Source organism: Triturus cristatus, chromosome 10 (genome assembly GCF_964204655.1).
Source record: "Triturus cristatus chromosome 10, aTriCri1.1, whole genome shotgun sequence".
NCBI classification, from domain to species: Eukaryota; Metazoa; Chordata; class Amphibia; order Caudata; family Salamandridae; genus Triturus; species Triturus cristatus.
Window position 1 is genome coordinate 991,827,111 of NC_140593.1, and position 18,636 is coordinate 991,845,746.

The 18,636-nt window shown below is 46.4% G+C and overlaps 1 protein-coding gene across 3 annotated transcripts in view; it reads left to right on the forward strand.

The window, feature by feature from the left end:
• RAI1 (retinoic acid induced 1) overlaps positions 1-18,636 on the forward strand; it is a 593,546-nt gene that overhangs the window by 353,451 nt on the left and 221,459 nt on the right. Inside the window, exon 1 of one of the 3 annotated variants that reach the window (XM_085628941.1) lies at positions 9,342-9,450. The exons of the other annotated variants lie outside the window; for them this stretch is intronic. The gene's annotated coding sequence lies outside the window, so the exon portion shown is untranslated. Of the gene's footprint in view, positions 1-9,341; positions 9,451-18,636 lie in introns of those variants that run through there. 3 annotated transcript variants of the gene reach the window in all.

The following is an 18,636-nucleotide window of genomic DNA, read 5'->3' on the forward strand; positions in this document are numbered from 1 at the left end:
ACCAGACACTCACTATCTCTTTATATCACTCTTGAAGGTTTTTTTCCATCCCTGCTTTGTTTTCTTTGTCACAATTTCTCCATCTTACAACTCCTCTTGCGCCCCCTTGTGTATGTTTCTTCCTTCAGCTTTGGTTCAAAATCTGTTGAGGAAAAATTACTTGCAGTGCCCAAAAATGAGTGCCAGAGGGCCCCACCTGCAACCACCAACTCAAATTAAGCACTGGCCAAGCCAAAGGTGCATATTGAGGGAGAAAGGCAATAAACAGTTGTAAACACCCCAAAGAAGATGGGTCATAATGTCACTGATATGTTTTTTTTTTTTTTACTACTATAATAAATATTCATGTCTACGGTGTTCCGCTGTTAGGAAATCAGCTATTCACGGGAGTCAAGGAATTGCTGTCATTTAAAGGTTTTGAAAATAAAACTCTCCTCTCTGTTGCATAACATTACAATTTTTTTGTAGCGTGCCATGTTTGTCGCTGGAGAGGTCTAGTAGTGCTTTTGACATTAAAAAGTCCAATATAGTGACTTTTTAGGAGGCAGGAAGGGTCATCGTGTGACCGGCAGTGACATTCAAGATCAGCAAAATGGGGATGAATGCATTTATGCATGTTTGTGACTCTTTAGCCCTTCCCTCCTAATCCCACCCAGCATGGTATTGCTTCATTAATAACACTTCAGACAGCAGCCTTTGGGCACCAACACAGATAGTCACAAGAGGTCTTCAGATTGCAAGAAATTGAATCAAAACTTGCTTCTAAGGGAAAGAAAGCGGTGAAAGCACAAAATAGTTATTTTTTTTGCAGACTGAGTCCACGTTTTGAGAGTTCTGAACCGCACAGGAGGAGGAACAGACTGCAATAAAATGTGTATTTTTAATTATTTTTCTCTGGAGCGACATTTCGGCAAAAAGCATGCTTATAGAACATTCGTAGCACCTTTGCAAAATCTGGGACTGTGAAGATGAAGCAGCATTTTAAGCAGTATAGTTGAAGTGTTGATCATCAGGGGCCTTTCCGGCTCAGGCACTAAAGCGTTCCTGCAGGTGACCACTTGCAGATCCCATGGAAGAACCATCAGTGGAGAGGAGATGGTGCTGAGAATAATTTCAAACTGATCTTAGGGCAGGAAGGTTTGGCCGTGGTAAGGTGGAGTTGAAATATGGATTGGATGCAGTAATTCGCGGTGAGGCGGGGGAATTTTTCTGATATCTCGGAGGTGAGCAGAACTATGGGTGGATTCATGCGCTCAATCCAGGTGGGAGTAGTTCTGGGTAAGTCGAGGAGGGTGTGGGTGCTGTCAAGTTCAATACTTTCTCCAAGAGCCGGAAAGAGGGATGTTGGAGTCTAGGGATGAGGTTGTTGCAGTACTTTGAGGACTGCAGGAGAGTACACTGACCGAGTCTTAGGGAGACTTGCACTTTGGCTAAGAGCAGATCCTTCTGAGATTCAGCAGGTTATATCACGTTGCCATGGCAACAGAGTTAGTGTGTTGAGTTTAGCAGTCCTAGTTACAGGTGGAGAGAGGGGACAGGATGTCTGGGTTAAGGGATACAGAAGAGTGATGGGTGGATAGACTGCAGAGGAGGAGAAGCTTATCTAATGTACATGGTTTAATCCTGAAGGACCTTGTTGCATCCAGTGGATGACAGCACTCAGTCATCCAGTGTCTGATAGCGCCCAGCCGTCCAGTGTATGATAGCTCTCTGGCATCCAGTGCCTAATAGGGAATCAACAGCACTTAACCATCCTTTGTTGGACCACACTCAAGACTTTTAAGCATCCAGTGTGAGGCAGTACTCCATCATCCAGCATCTGATAGTGCTTAAGCATCCAGTGTGCGATAGAGCTCAATACTCCAGCGTGTGACAGTGCTCAATACTCCAGTGTGTGATAGTGCAACATCCTCCAGTGCTCAATACTCCAGTGTGTGACAGTGCTCAATACTCCAGTGTGTGATAAAGCTCAATACTCCAGTGTGTGGCAGTGCTCAATACTCCAGTGTGTGACAGTGCTCAATACTCCAGTGTGTCAGTGCTCAATACTCCAGTGTGGGATAGAGCTCAATACTCCAGTGTGCGATAGAGCTCAATACTCCAGTGTATGACAGTGCTCAATACTCCGGTGTGTGATAGTGCAACATCCTCCAGTGTGTGACAGTGCTCAATACACCAGTGTGTGATAGTGCAACATCCTCCAGTGTGTGATGGTGCTCAATACTCCAGTGTGTTACAGTGCTCAATACTCCAGTGTGAGATAGAGCTCAATACTCCAGTGTGTGACCGAGCTCATTACTCCAGTGTGCGATAGAGCTCAATACTCCAGTGTGCGACAGTGCTCAATAATCCAGTGTGTGATAGTGCTCAACACTCCAGTGTGTGGCAGTGCTCAGTACTCCAGTGTGTGATAGTGCTCAATACTACAGTGTTTGATAGTGCTCAATACTAGAGTGTGATAGAGCTCAATACTCCAGTGTGTGACAGTGCTCAGTACTCCAGTGTATGGCAGTGCTCAGCACTCCAGTGTGTGACAGTGCTCAGTACTCAAATGTGTTATACTGCTCAATACTCCAGTGTGTGGCAGTGCTCAATACTCCAGTGTGTGATAGTGCTCAATACTCCAGTGTGTGGCAGTGCTCAAATCTTCAGTGTGTGAAAGTGCCCAATACTCCAGTGTGTGCTAGAGCTCAATACTCCAGTGTGTGCTAGAGCTCAATACTCCAGTGTGTGACAGTGCTCAATACTCCAGTGTGTGACAGTGCTCAGTACTCCAGTGTGTGGCAATGCTCAATACACTGGTGTGCGATAGTGCAACATCCTCCAGTGTGTGATAGTGCTCAATACTCCGGTGTGCGATAGTGCAACATCCTCCAGTGTGCGATAGTGCAACATCCTCCAGTGTGTGATAGTGCTCAATACTCCAGTGTGTGATAGTGCTCAATACTCAAGTGTGTGGCTGTGCTCAATACTCCATTGTGTGATAGTGCTCAATACTCTAGTGTGTGGCAGTGCTCAACAATGTGTGATAGTGCTCAATACTCCAGTGTGTGATAGTGCTCAATACTCCAGTGTGCGATAGAGCTCAATACTCCAGTGTGTGATAGAGCTCAATACTCCAGTGTGTGACAGTGCTCAATACTCCGGTGTGTGATAGTGCAACATCCTCCAGTGCTCAAATCTCCAGTGTGTGACAGTGCTCAATACTCCAGTGTGTGACAGTGCCCAATACTCCAGTGTATGACAGTGCTCAATACTCCGGTGTGTGATAGTGCAACATCCTCCAGTGTGTGACAGTGCTCAATACACCAGTGTATGATAGTGCAACATCCTCCAGTGTGTGATGGTGCTCAATACTCCAGTGTGAGATAGAGCTCAATACTCCAGTGTGTGACAGAGCTCAATACTCCAGTGTGCGACAGTGCTCAATACTCCAGTGTGTGACAGTGCTCAATACACCGGTGTGTGATAGTGCTCAATACTCCAGTGTGTGATAGTGCTCAATACTCCAGTGTGTGGCAGTGCTGAGTACTCCAGTGTGTGATAGTGCTCAATACTACAGTGTGCGATAGTGCTCAATACTCGTGTCTGATAGAGCTCAATACTCCAGTGTGTGACAGTGCTCAGTACTCCAGTGTATGACAGTGCTCAGCACTCCAATGTGTGACAGTGCTCAGTACTCCAGTGTGTTATACTGCTCAATACTCCAGTGTGTGGCAGTGCTCAATACTCCAGTGTGTGATAGTGCTCAATACTCCAGTGTGTGGCAGTGCTCAAATCTCCAGTGTGTGACAGTGCCCAATACTCCAGTGTGCGATAGAGCTCAATACTCCAGTCTGTGCTAGAGCTCAATACTCCAGTGTGTGACAGTGCTCAATACTCCAGTGTGTGACAGTGCTCAGTACTCCAGTGTGTGGCAATGCTCAATACACCGGTGTGCGATAGTGCAACATCTTCCAGTGTGTAATAGTGTGCAATACTCCAGTGTGTGGCAGTGCTCAATGCTCCAGTGTGTGACAGTGCTCAATGCACCAGTGTGTGACAGTACTCAATACTCCGGTGTGCGATAGAGCTCAATACTCCAGTGTGCGATAGAGCTCAATACTCCAGTGTGTGACAGTCCTCAGTACTCCAGTGTGTGACAGTTCTTAGTACTCCAGTGTGTGGCAGTGCTCAATACACCCATGTGCGATAGAGCTCAATATTCCAGTGTGTGACAGTGCTCAATACTCCGGTGTGTGATAGTGCTCAATACTCCAGTGCGTGGTAGTGCTCAATTCACCAGTGGTTGATAGTGTTACATTCTCCAGGATGACAGTGCTCAATACTCCAGTTTGTGATCGTGCAACATCCTCCAGTGTGAGATAGTGCTCAATACTCCAGTGTGCGATAGAGCTCACTACTCCAATGTGCGATAGAGCTCAATACTCCAGTGTGAGATAGAGCTCAATACTCCAGTGTGAGATAGAGCTCAATACACCGGTGTGTGATAGTGCTACATCCTCCAGTGTGTGATGGTGCTTAATACTCCAGTGTGTTATACTGCTCAACACTCCAGTGTGTGGCAGTGCTCAATACTCCAGTGTGTGATAGTGCTCAATACTCCAGTGTGTGATAGTGCTCAATACTCCAATGTGTGGCAGTGCTCAATACTCCAGTGTGTGGCAGTGCTCAATACAACGGTGTGCGATAGAGCTCAATACTCCAGTGTGTGATAGTGCTCAATACACCGGTGTGTGATAGTGCAACATCCTCCAGTGTGTGATAGTGCGCAATACTCCAGTGTGTGACAGTACTCAATACTCCAGTGTGTGGCAGTGCTCAGATCTCCAGTGTGTGACACTGCTCAATACTCCAGTGTGCAATAGAGCTCAATACTCCAGTGTGTGGCAGTGCTCAATACACCTGTGTGCAATAGAGCTCAATATTCCAGTGTGCGACAGTCCTCAATACACCGGTGTGTGATGGTGCTCAATACTCCGGTGTGTGATAGTGCTCAATACTCCAGTGCGTGGTAGTGCTCAATTCACCAGTGGTTGATAGTGTTCAATACTCCTGTTTGTGATAGTGTAACATCCTCCAGTGTGTGATAATGCTCAATACTCCAGTGTGTTATAGTGCTCAATATTCCAGTGTGTGATAATACTCAGTACTTCAGTGTGTGATAGTGCATAATCCTCCAGTGTGTGATAGTGCCCATTCCACTGCTGCGTGATAGTGCTAAGTAGTACACAAACATTTAGTGTGATAATGTGCACAAGTCTCCAGAGTGTGCACATTCATCTAGCGTGTGAGTGCGCGTGAGTGCACAAGCATCTGGTTTTTGATAGCGCTCCGGCATCGTGTGTAATTGCACTCACAAACATGTTTGTGTGTATATGCATGTAGATCTAATTAACGCACCAACAGAAGGTTTCATTTCACATTTATTTCGACAGCTGAGGGAGGCCGTATCACAGCCCCGGAGGCTCATTAGCTCACCCTCCCCCATGTCTGAGAAAGCTGCCTGGTGCTGTGGCTTGGTCTGGCAGGGCTGTTAATCCTCCTTTTTCATGGGCACTTAAAATAAAAAAGCAAATAAAAATGCAGATTCTTGTGCTTGATAAAGCTGGGACCCTCCTGGAACTCAGGCATATCAGAGATGTTATTTTGTCAGTCACTAAAAGAAGCGATGTGGGACCATGGCCTCTTGCTCTTCCCACACACAAACATAGTCACACACACATGGCGTGCTACAGCTGCACAGATACTTAGTTACAATGGAGTTGCTACAGCTGCCTACATACATACGGTGACAGTCGGCCAGCATATACCATGTTACAATATCCCTCATTACTCTTCTCACATACATGCAGTTACAGGGGGCTCACTACACCTGCAAATACATATACATAGTTACTGGGGGCATATGTACATAGCTTAAATGGGTCCACTACGTTCCTGAATAGCAACAATAAACCTCTCCTTAAAAATCAATTAATGCATAGGTGATATATCCAACCTAGGTTGGATATATCACCTATGCATTAATTGATTTTTAAGGAGAGGTTTCTTGTTGCTATTTTTGATTTGTTCCCTGCTTTCCTCTCCTTATATTCGGTGCTTCAGGGACCCTCTTGTTTTTGATTCCACTACGTTCCTGCCCACATTCTAAAGTTACAAAGGACTTGCTAGATTCACATCCACATTCATGTTTCAGTGCCCAAAAATATAATACAGGGGCACCACTACATCGAGTAGTCTGCACACTTTGAAGTAAAACTCACCATTGAACGAAGCCTGCTACCACCATGCACCCCATGTCCTGGTGCTTGGTGTGAGCAGCTTTGTTCAAAAGCATGCACTGTTTCCCTGCACACGTTCCTCTCCCTGCACGCCTCAAGGAGCTTAACTACAATGAGTCTGCCCCCTCTGGTCGGAGAAGTTGTGACCCACGCTGACGGGGTCAGTCTTTCAAGAATCCTGCTTCCTCCCTAAAAGCTTGCCTTCTACATGGTTCAAAGCAATATCTACCTCCCTGCTCGCTTACATCCTTGTAGGCAGTTCAGTGACCAGCTATCACATGCTGTAAGACATGTTGAGGCATGAATGAATGCATGCATGCATGAGTAGATTTCTACAATGTGGCTTTGGCATCTGAATTGCTTCGACCTGCTAGTTTGGCCTTATGGAGTGGGCGCTGTAGAATATAGAAACAGTGGGTTTTAGGAGGAGCGATGGTCGTTTTAGTAAGATTGTTTACAGCGTGGGGTTTCCTAGCCATGGCCTTTGTACTGCTGAGCTCCTTTGGGCTGCAGCATCTTCTGGGATTCGAATATGCAGGTGCAGTTGGTTTTGCTTGACTGAGACGTGCGCTGTTGCTTTGTTTCAGTGAATACACCTGGGAGTCAGGCAGGTGATAGCAAGGGAGATCCAGGGCTTTGTTGTGACATTACCATCACGGCTCTCTGTTGAGAACCCCATGGAGACAGGAGACTTGATGGGATTTTTTTTTGTAGCGCAAATCTGGGATCTAAGGGAGCTTCCAAACCAATTGGTAACGATAAGTTTGGGGATGCCAAAATGTGTACTTTAGGAGGAGTAGTGAGGGTGATCCTTTCTGATGTCTGAGGAGCTTGGATTCCCTATAGGAGGTTGATGAGTTGCTCCTCGGAGAAGCAGGTGTCAATGTTTAGAATGGCCTTGGTAGCAGGAGCTGGTGCAGTTGAAACTTTTATTGATGGGATTTCTCTACTACTAGTAGTAGGGCCCCAGTGGTGTTTTTGGAAGAACGTGTGTCACTCTGACTGGTTGTGATCAGTTGTAGAAGTTGGGGTCAGAGGGGACTTTACAACTTTGAAGAAAGTGACTGCAGATATATTATGATTTTGTTTTTTAAGAGATTTGACTGAATACTATAGTGGTGATTCATTTACTGTGAGGTGTCGACAGTTAGTCACATTGTCTTCCTTGATGATAGCTGTCTCGTGCTTGCTAGAGATGTGCCTGTGGGATTTGAAGTTGATCTCAATTGTTCATTTTGAAAAGGCTGATTGAACACCCACTTTTTTGAATGAGTGATAGCAAGGTGTTGTGCTTGTATTTTGAAGGAGGTGTTACTCGCGTGAGGTTTGTAGGACGTCGATCTTTGAAGAGTGGTGTTTTCTTCGGGGTGTGGCTGTATGTGGCATTGCTGTCATTTTGTTGGTAATAGTGTTCTGGAGGAGTGGCGAGTAGACCTCATTGTGAGATCCGGTTTAGATTGTAGTTTTTGGCGGTGTTATTTGATGACAATGATTATGAAAAGTCAGACTTTGTGCCACCTGCTACACGGAGAAAGCACTAAAGTAGCAAGGTAGCTTCTACCTCCCTTAAGGCACCACCAGGCCCTTACCTCTCACTTCCTGATATCTGGCTATAGGTCGTGCTTCCTCGTGCTCTTTAACATGACTGAAATGACCTAGTACATCCTAATGCCTAGTACACAAAACGGTTGCCTTCTGGTACCAGTCTCACGCCCTACTACATGGTACAAGGGACTCCTGTTGTATTGTGGGGGTTATAAAGCACTTCACGCCCCTGCCAAGGCAGAAAAGTACTCCAATTTCCATCCAGGGATTGAGCACCCTTTTCAGAGTGCATTGTTGATGCAGGGTTGGTTGTAGTTAGGCCTCAATAGGACATGTTGGGTGATGGTTGTGAGGTTTGGAGACATGCTCCAAACATGGTGCAGTGAACCGGTAGAGCCTGAGGGGTTGCAGGTAAGTGTGAAAGTCATGCATGCAGATACGTCCCCACCATTTTTCAAGGCGTGTTCTCTACGATACAAATATGTGAGTTTGAGGTGCCAGTTATTTAATGCTACACGCAATTCAAGATAGTTTTCTAGAAGTCTTATTTTATCAGATATCGAATTCCATACCTTAGCCATCTGAACTATGAAGGAGTCGTGAATGGCTGAATGTGGGATGCACTCTGCTTTACCAGTAATGCGCCTGCCCACAACCTTGAGGTGGGATGACTGAAGGGGTGGTGAAAGGCAGGATAAGTAGAATTTGGAGTTGCCTTGCAGCTGCATTCTGATTTCTGTTCAGTTTGCAAGTCAGATGGCGAGGGACACCATGGTAGTTACAGTCTACACAGCAGTGTACTAAGGCATTAACGTTCCGTACCATGTGAGGGAAACTTGGGAGCAAGAAAATGCGACATATGGATTGAGTTACATTAAAAGACCCTTTTAGTGACTTGAACTAACTTGTGCCACAGGGAGATATTAAAGTCCATGAAGGCCCACGATTCCTTTCTTGGTTTGAAAGGTTTGGTGTTGTGCAAGATGTTTACCGAAGTGTGAGAATGGTGGTAGTTTTGCAGCATGCTGGTATCTCCTTTTATGACGTAGTTAGCTGAGCGTCCAATAGTCAACCGCGTGTGGCACAGAAACCAAGGTCCGATGGATTCCAAGTATGACTCGCATGTCATAGGCGAGTATTATTTGAAGATAAAGGAGGTGATGAGGCCACGGAGAGGTCTGTTGGTGGAGCCTTGAGGGACACCGGCCGTGGAGGGGAATCAGATGGCTGAGAAAGGGGGGCGCGATTTGATGAACACCCTTTCCCGTGTCCTGCCAGTGAGTGCTGTGAGGGTGCGTGCATACCTGTGTCTGCGAGCTTGTGTGTTGTTGATCGGCGTCAGATGTGCGAGCGGTGCTCTTTGTGTCGTGAAGGGGGCGGAGGCAGAGGCGGTGCCGAACCTGGCGCCCTCTGGCACGGCGCCCTGGTCTCAGAAGCAGCCGCTCTGCCGTGAATGGCTCTGCACAGGGCGCTCGGCGCAGGCTCCGCCGGGGGGGATAGGGTTTCATGCTGCACCGGCGGAAGGAGCGGCGGGGGCACAACGCATCCCTGGGAGGCCCCGGAGACTTCCTCTGCTTTGCCCACGCCGGCCATCTGGACTTCTAGCGGGACCTGAGCGCAGGTATTTATACACTTCCTGCAGGAAGGCGGCTCCAGCGCTTTGTTGGGCCTGCCAGGGCATGGCTTAAGAAGCCGATATGAATCACCTTCTCCCAGCCCTGGCACTGGCTACCAGCACGTGTTCCTTGTCTCTGCACCTTCACAGACCCCCCGAGTCACGGTCCTCAAGCTAATACTGTCACACTGCGTTACAACCTTGGAAGGATGCTGGGCGGAATCAGTCCAGCAAACAGTGGCGCACGAGGCCTGCAGGATTTACACAGATTGCCTCTTAAGCACGTTCATAAACACTCTGAGCTGCCTTAAAAAAGAAACCGGTTCTTCATGCAAGTTTCAGCTCACTAATGCCCAAGCGACCCCAAAACTAACCAGTCAACAATCATTTTCTGCACGGTCTAAGCTTGGAACCTTCCATGGCAAACTCCGCCCCTACACCCAAAACAAACGCGCTTGTTGTGTCTGTCTAGCTCCACGCTGTCTTAGGTAAGCTTCGTGGCTCTGTCCCATTGGCAAGGACAGGCCTGCTGTCATACCCTTGGCCCTGCAGGCTTGTGCCCTTGCTTGTTCAAGCCCCTACCTAGCCCCTGCGGTTCACTCCTACCTTCCCAGTCCTGTTAATGGGTCGGTCGGTCGTCTGGTAATACACATACAGAAGTAGTTTTTTCTTAAGTTAAACCTACAGTCGGATGGTAACACACTTCTTGTGGTTCATACAGTAAACGTACAGTACTGACCAGCCCACTGCTTATCACTGGTTGGCTTTATGGTTACTTTCATGTGTTTGCTTTTTACTCGGAGGCTACATAAACACACACTACCAATATTTGCTCCTGTTAATAGTGCACACTTTCCACCTAGGCTCAAAGACCACACATTTCCAACCACAAACCCATATGATGTAGCGTGCACTCCATTTGGATAACTGCTTCAGCGCCCCCACACAGTGGTAGTGATTGCTAAACAAATGCTACAATACAGTACAGCTACTATGAAAACAGACAAGTTATTTGTTGTAAAATAAATACGACCCAACTTTCCTAAGATATAAAAATGTGGGTCTGTGTGTTTTTCCTAGGAGAACGAGGGCCACAGACGTGCCTGTCCTTGGGATATTCATAATCAGAACAGATTCTATGTATCACTGCAAAACCTGTCTATCTGCTCCCACTGCATAGACCCTGTGGCATCTAGTGACGTCCCTTCAACCCTGTCAGCCTCCGATTGGCACTAGCCTATCTGGAAATGTCATTCATGGTAGGTACTCGAAGTGTCGATTAGGTGAGGCAGAGTCAGTGCTTAATTTGAGGCGGTGGTTTCCGGTGCTCAGCACCAGCATTTAATCATCAAACGTCACTTTTCATGAGCACCAGTAAAGGAAATTTATGATAGGCATGGGGAGATTAAGTGATTTGCCCAGAATCACAGAATGTTAAACCCATGCCGAGACTCAAACTGGCTCCCCAGCTCCAAAGTCGTCAGCTCTGGCCATAATGCCACATCCTCTCCCCGCTTTCATGGTTAGTAGTTGGTTCTGTTTTAGGCGACACTATCAGGAGAAATGGGCAGCTGCAAGCTGCCTCCTGACGAGAGCCCGGGCACATACTTTTTTTTTTTTTTTTACAAATTAACCCCTTCGCCACGGCACGAATTCCACCGCGGCGCTGGGGGGGTTCGGGGTCAGCGCGGCGCCGCCATGCTCGTGACAGAACCACTCTGTCATGAGCCACGGGCGCGCTGTGCTCATGACATGAGCCACGGGCGCGCTGTGCTCATGACAGAGTGGTTCCGTCACGACTCCGCCCACTCGCATTGATCGCCCGCACAAGCGGGGAATCAGTGCCGCGTGGGCGGAGCGGCCGCCAACGGCCGTAGCATGACGGAACCACTCCGTCATGAGCACACGGCGCCCGTGGCTCATGACGGAGTGGTTCTGTCATGAGCAGGGAACGGGTTAACCACTGGGCACAGTAGTAGATAAAGATTAAATCCAACACCTCACACCCATCTATGATCTGCTTTCTGCAACCCGTGCTGTAATGGCTGCCCCAGAAGCACCTGACTCCATCCACCAGAGGACAGCCAGAGCTGTTTGCCCACGGCCGGTGTGGAATACATTAACATTTTGTTGATGCCACTAGCACTTGCCCCTGAAAATAGTCTAGTCCCAACTGTTAGAATTATCCCCGTCCAGTATTGTCTGTTTTTGTGACCGGCAGCTATCAATTAGTAAAGCGTGCTATGACAAACCTTACATCTACTCTGAGACATACAGGCCTGTATGTGAGAATAACACCATGGTTGCCGGCCAGTCTGCCCACGTTCACTGCATCTGTTGTTCATGTACCTAGTACTTTAAATGGGCAGGTACTGTCCGGCACAGAGTGCCAGAGAATGTTGACTATCTGCACTTCAAGGTATTGCTGCCATACATCTATTAGGAGAGTAATGACGCCTCTCGGGAGCAAAAAGGTATTCTAAATAGCAGGTATCTGCACATCTATATTTCTATTCCATGCTCTGGGTATACCTTTAACTTGCTTTGTCCCACTGTTCACCGCCTTCACCAAAAGCAAGATTTAGTCATTGTGCAACTAAATAAACAAAGATTGGCAAAGTCAATATTTTTTTCCTATGCAAGATCTATTGGCTTGTCAATGTTTTTTATACCTGGGTTAAAGTCAAGGAAAAGGCGCTATTACATGGCCAGTGTTGACTGTGTCATAGTGCTTAGAAGCAATTTTGCACAGCAGCTAGCGCAACCCAAGGGAGGTGCAGGGAAGGAGGTTGGGAGGAGCAACAGCTGGATGGGAAAAAGCAACACGATGGAGGTGAGGGAGCAGTTATAACAGGCAGCCAGAGGAGGGAGATATGGGGAAAGCAAAGCGAGGGAGGTGCGAGGAGGGAGCACCAGAGGAGGGGGCAGCAACATGGAGAAGAGGTGGGTGCAGTGCTTAATTTGAGCCGGTGGTTTCCGGCATTTAATTGTCAACGCTGGCACTTACGATTACCTGCCACATGATGCCGCTGTCTGTCTAATTTGAGATGAGCACACCAACAGTTGTTTATTAATTCTATATATTTTAAACATGACTTATACCTGCCACCCACATCATTTTGAGAGCTTCGGGGGCCAGGAATAGTCTGAATTGTCAGTGCAATGGTTAGTAGTTGTGTTGGTACTCTCATTGGGAGTGCTGGCAGGAGCAATGGGTGGTGCCAACAGCATTAATCTCCTTACGAGGGCCCTGGCAATGAATTTTTTTTTAAAAACAAATTAAGAACTGGGTGGGTGAGAGGGGAAAGAAGCAGCAGGCACAAGGGGGGGGAGGGGAGTAAGTCAATGACCGTGGTAGCAGTGGACAGGCAGTAATTGAGTTGAAACAATTGGTGCTTGATCCATTCTCCGCAGGAAGTGATGCTTGACATGCGCTGGCCAAATAAGGGTGAGCAAAGAAGAGTGACAACGAGGCCAACGAATACGAAGCAATGGGTGGTCTCCAAGCCCTTAATTGTAAACAGTACGTCTCACAAGTGAGCGCACATGCAACGCATGCGCTATCACAGGCCTGACCTAAAAACGAGTCACACTTCACTTCATTTGTATGAACAGTGCTTCAGGTTGAGAACGCAAACGGGTCTTCTCTGAATACAGTCGAGCTAACATAGCTCAGTGGGTTACTACACCTGGAGCACAACTGCGTGTGCTAGCTACTGGCTACAGATTCATAACCAACCGACTAGCCCCACTACTCATCCTACAAATGATAGCAAAATTAGCACATCTGATAAACTCATTTATACCTAATGTGCTGGCAGAAAACAAGATTTAGCATCTTCTGGATAAAATGTAGGTTTGCAATCGCATACATGCCAATAGACCCGATTCAGGCGGGAGACTACCGATTTTTCAAGCTAAAAATGGCTTTATTTTAGCTATCTCCCACCCGAAATTGCATTTTCTAGAATAGAAGTCAATGGGAAATTTTCATTCTTCCGATTTTTTATTTTAAATCTCCCACATCCCTGTCCTAAAATGTTGGCATGTATGCAATGGTTTACTGTGAGAGCGACACCCGTCACTGAGCTAGAGTTACCGCCCACGTGCAGGTAACCTGTGACACCGGCAGTATTTGTTAAGCATAAGTAGGGCGCCGCGCTATATCAAAACAAAATAAACCGCTAATCCAGGCGCTTAGCTGCCCAGGCCCTGCAGGAAGAGAGACGGGAGGAGCGATGCTTTCAGCGTCCCCGCAGACATAAACAAACCCTGATTAGAAGCAGTGTGACACTCTGAGGTGTCGGCGGCAGCTCCGTACAGATGAGCACACCCGCCCGGCGGAGGGGGAGGGGAAACGATCGTTCCTGCTGCCACAGAGGCCTTCAGTTCGCAGATGGCCACCACGCCTGCTTCTAGCAGAGAGGCAAGGCACGGAAGCAGACAGGCGTGCAGAGGCAGAGCCGGCCCGCAGGTATGTGCTCCGACGAGACAAGCGTTAACACATAGTCCCAGTGCGGAAGGAGACAGAGCCTGGGCCGAGATGTGGCTCAAGCGCAGTGACGTCAGATGGACTGCGTCTGCCCTGTCACACCTTCCGCCGGTCCTGGATTTATAGCTACTCTTTGCATGATTGCAGAAGGCCTTGAGAAAATTGAAAAATAAGCCTGGCCAATAGAAAAATCTGATATTTCAAATGTTATTCCGGTGCCAGAGATAGTCATCTGTTGGGCTTCAAGGTATGTGAGTCAGAGCTCGCAATTCCAATCTTGAATCTTGCATATATGTATTGGGATTTATGTATCACAAAGCTTGCTTGGGAGCACAGTATATTAAAGGGCCGATGCACGTTTGCCTTCATCAAACGGTGTTTTATACATTAACCATACATTTCACAAACATATAATCTCATTACATTTTTATACATACATATTTAAGGTATATGGAGATAGCTATTTTGTTAAGAGACAAAACCATGCACCACATTTAGCAGTGTTGTTGTTGAATGAAAATGCAGCTTCTAAAATATTTTAACTGCGTTACCCGATAAACAATACACATGTTGGAAGTATACAAAATAAAACTATTACACAAATATAAGGGACGTTAACAAAAAGCAATAAAAAACATAATATGATGTAACAGCTTTAACAGGCAAACTCATTTAATGTTGCTAGATTTAACCCCTTCAGTGCCCGCCCCTTTCCCCGCCCAGTGCCGGCCGTTGCATTAGCGGGCGGGGTCTATGACGAGCTGGACTCGTCATGGGCACAGCGCCACCGCGGCCCATGACGAGTCCAGCTCGTCATGGGCACTGAAGGGGTTAAAGACTGTAGTGGCACCATAGTTACATTAGAAGTACCTGTAACTTAAAGGGAAGAACAAACAGACTACTTTGTACAGCGTGTCAAAATAATAGCATGTCAAGATATGATTTGTGCCACCTGGTAAAAAATCCCATATTTAATTCCCGCAAATGAACATATTTGTATATCTGTTAGCTGCCCGACTATGTATGTCCTAATCATTACTGTGCATTTTGACAATAATTGTAACATTGTTTTTGTATCTTTGCATTTCTTGTGGCATACGCCTTTGAAAAAGCACACTGTTACTCTTTAGGTCTGGTCCACGTTACGTAAAAACCCCAAATAAATATGTACTAAAAAACAATTCTTGCACCAGTGTGGCTATGAATCACATTTTGCTGAAACCATAAACTTCAGGAAGTATTGCGAAAGATTACAAAAATAAGATTTAAATTCACGGAGTGGGAGTCCAAGTAGAGTTCCAGAGTGGTGTTGCAGGGGTCAATTAATTGGTCAGAGCAGGGCCCTGCTTTAGTAGGGCTAATACAGAAATGAGTAGCTTTATGTGAAGATGGAAGTTGCAGAAGCAACTCATATGCATTTGGCCGTTGTCACACTCTTAACTTAAATTCTCTTGTCTGACATACAAAATGCCTCCAAAGACTCTATTGGGGTTGATCTGCTTTTCAAAGATGTATCATCCTCCATAAAAGTGTTAATGACAAAAGCTAGAACAACTTGTAAATAATCCAGTTCCAAAAGTTTGCTGCATTGTGAAGAACAGGCATTGCTGGTCACAATTATGTACATTACCAGTTCAGCGCACTGTCATATGCTAAGCATATATATATGTCTCATGACTTATGTTCAACACTAATCTTGTTCAGCAAGCCTTCCAGTGCTGTGTGATGGTAGTAGCATGTACATATAGGCCTCTGTGACATGTAAAAAAAATAAATCTGGAAACATCTATAAAGGTAGATATTTTTATTGATTATGAACCAGTAGAAACTGGTGAACTTTACATCAGATGGAGTAAATACCCCATATGGTCCACGCAGGCATAGCCAACAAGGCCCTCCCCAAAGGAGCTCTGACAGTTTGACCATCAAAGAGATTTTCAAAAAGAGTATGACCAAACATTTTCTGGCACAATTTCCAAAAAATGGGTAAAAATCCATAGGTTTTGCATGTAGTTCAAATAATCGTGCAGCAAAATTTGACAGCAATGCCTATCATTTTTCAAGATATATGCTTAAATTTTCCTTCCATTTTCCAAATCTTGCCGACTTTTAAATTGATTTTTGGTAATGAATGACAATATACTCTGAAGGAAATGGACGGGAACTCAAAGCAGAGATCCCTCAATCTTAGGCCTTAGACTGTAGAGATATGCCTTACATTAAAGTAAAGTTGTGTCTTATGTCAAGCACATCTTGGAAAAGACATAGATTGCACTGATTTTGCAGGCTCAGACCTCAGCAGCAATTACAGATACTGATAATAAGGCTTTAAAACTCATTATGATGAAAACTTAGATGATTAAATGCTCCCTCCTGGTTAATTAAACGACTAACGAAGGTGCGAGAAAGCACTGCCTTTAGTCATAGAAATGATGCCAAAACATCAGTGAAAAGTGTCCACAACTGATTATAAATTATGATTCGAATATCATCTTGAAGTATTTTGTAAAGGCATTTATTTTGCCTTTTTCTTAAAGGTGCCAATTCTATTTTAAAATTTCATCTTTCATCTTTAGAGAACAGTCTCGGTTGTTCTCAAAAACAGGTTTGTTATTTTCAGTAAACACACTCATTTTTTTCACAGATACAATTCTTACTTTTATTGTAAATAAATAAGTGCCAGTCATCATTGCCTACACCTTGCCAGGTACCCCTTTGCCCTCTTGTATGCTTGCCATTTTCATTTGTGTGCTCTGGTAGCCCATCATTCAGTACCACACCAGCCCTATCATGACTGGTCTAGTTAATGTGCCGGATGTTCTGCATACCCGGAGTTAGATTCCAGAGGTGCCTAAACTCGAAGGATGGGAAAGATTTGACCCATTACAGGTTGTACCCAGAGGGTCAACTAGGAAACTGAATCACTGGGGAATCGATCCCTCTAAAAGTGTGGCCCACAGGGCTCTGGGCTTTCATGGGGTCACATAAAACAAATGTTTACACCTGGGGTCTGCGCTCTTCTCTGTTATAACATCGGTTATTTGCCCCAGCCCATGTAACAATGTATGTTAACTGCAGAACCTCATTCATAATTATTTGTAATATTAATTAACCAATTCTTATGCTTTACTGACAGTTTCAAAATTCTTGTTATTGGAACAATTCTGATCGTCGTGTTTTTCTTGAGTGTTCTCTAGCGTTCTTGCTAATAACGTCTCTGGAGCAGTATCTCCAATCCCAATTATATTTGGTGTACAATGCATAAAACCTTGTCAATCAATCAGGTGTTTGTTATGTGCGACAACTCACCCGTAAGGGTCTCAAGGTGCTGGGGGGGGAGGGGGTGGGGGGGGAGTGGCAGATTCCAGTCCATCAAGGAGAGCCAAGTTTTGAGGTTTCTTGTGAAGATGGGGAGCGATGTTGTCTGTCTGCGGTGGAGCGGAAGGTCGTTCCAGGCTCTGGCCGCGTGGAAGGAGAAGGAGCGGCCTCCCGATCTAGTCTTTCTGGTGCAGGGGACCACGGCGTAGTAGAGCTGGGCTGATTGTAGGGTCCTTTGGTTTGCGTGGAATTTGAGTCGGCTGTTCAGGTATGCTGGTCCGATGTCGTGGAGGGCCTTGTGAGTGTGGGTTAACATCTTGAAGGTGACTCTAGCTTCGATGGGGAGCCAGTGTAGTGTGCGCAGGTGCTGGGAGATGTGGCAGTGTCTTGGCAGGTTGAGGACCAGTCTTGCAGCAGCGTTTTGGATGTTCTGTAGCTTGCGGGTGAGGTTATTGTTTATTCCGGCATAGAGTGCGTTTCCGTAGTAGAGCCTGCTGGTGACCAGGGCGTGAGTGACGGTCTTTCTTCTTTCGAGGGGGATCCATTTGAAGGTCTTACGTAGGAGGCGGAGGGTGTGGAAGCAGGAGGACGAAACGGAGTTGATCTGGCGGTCCATTTTGAGCTCGGAGTCCAGGATGATTCCCAGGTTGCGTGCAGGGTCCGTGGGGGTGGGCGGGCTTCTGAGGGCGGGGGGCCACCAGGTGTTGTTCCAGGCATTGGGGTTTGGGCCCATGATGAGTACTTCCATTTTGTTGGTGTTTAGTTGTAGGCAGCTGTTTTTCATCCATTTGGCGACGGTTTCCATGCCTTCTCGAAAGTTGTGTCTGGCGGTGTTGGGTTCATTGGATAGGGAGAGGATGAGTTGGGTGTCGTCTGCGTATGACACAATGTTGAGTCCATAGGTTCTGACGATGGGGGCGAGCGCAGCCATGTAGACGTTTAAGAGCGTAGGGCTGAGGGAGGACCCCTGGGGGACTCCGCAGGTGGTAAGTGTAGGGTCCGAGAGGAAAGGGGGGGGGGGAGTCTGACCCGCTGCGTTCTGCCGGAGAGGAAGGAGCAGATTCAGTCGAGGGCCTTGTCTTGGATCCCTGCGTCGTGGAGTCTGCATATTAGGGTGCAGTGAGAGACTATTCGTGCAGTGAGAGACTATTCACTGTCCTCTTCAAGTCTCTGTGTCCTTCTGCTGTGTACAGTTCATCGCTACTCTTTAAAGCTAGAGCCACAATGCAAATAGCTAGAATAAAAGAAAAGTAAATGTGTATATAATTTGGTAGCTGAATATATGTATTTAGTTGGGTAGGAAAAACAGTTTTGGAATTCCTTGTGTGTACATTTATGGATCCTCGTTGCGCACCATGCAGCAGAAACCTCACAATGATGTG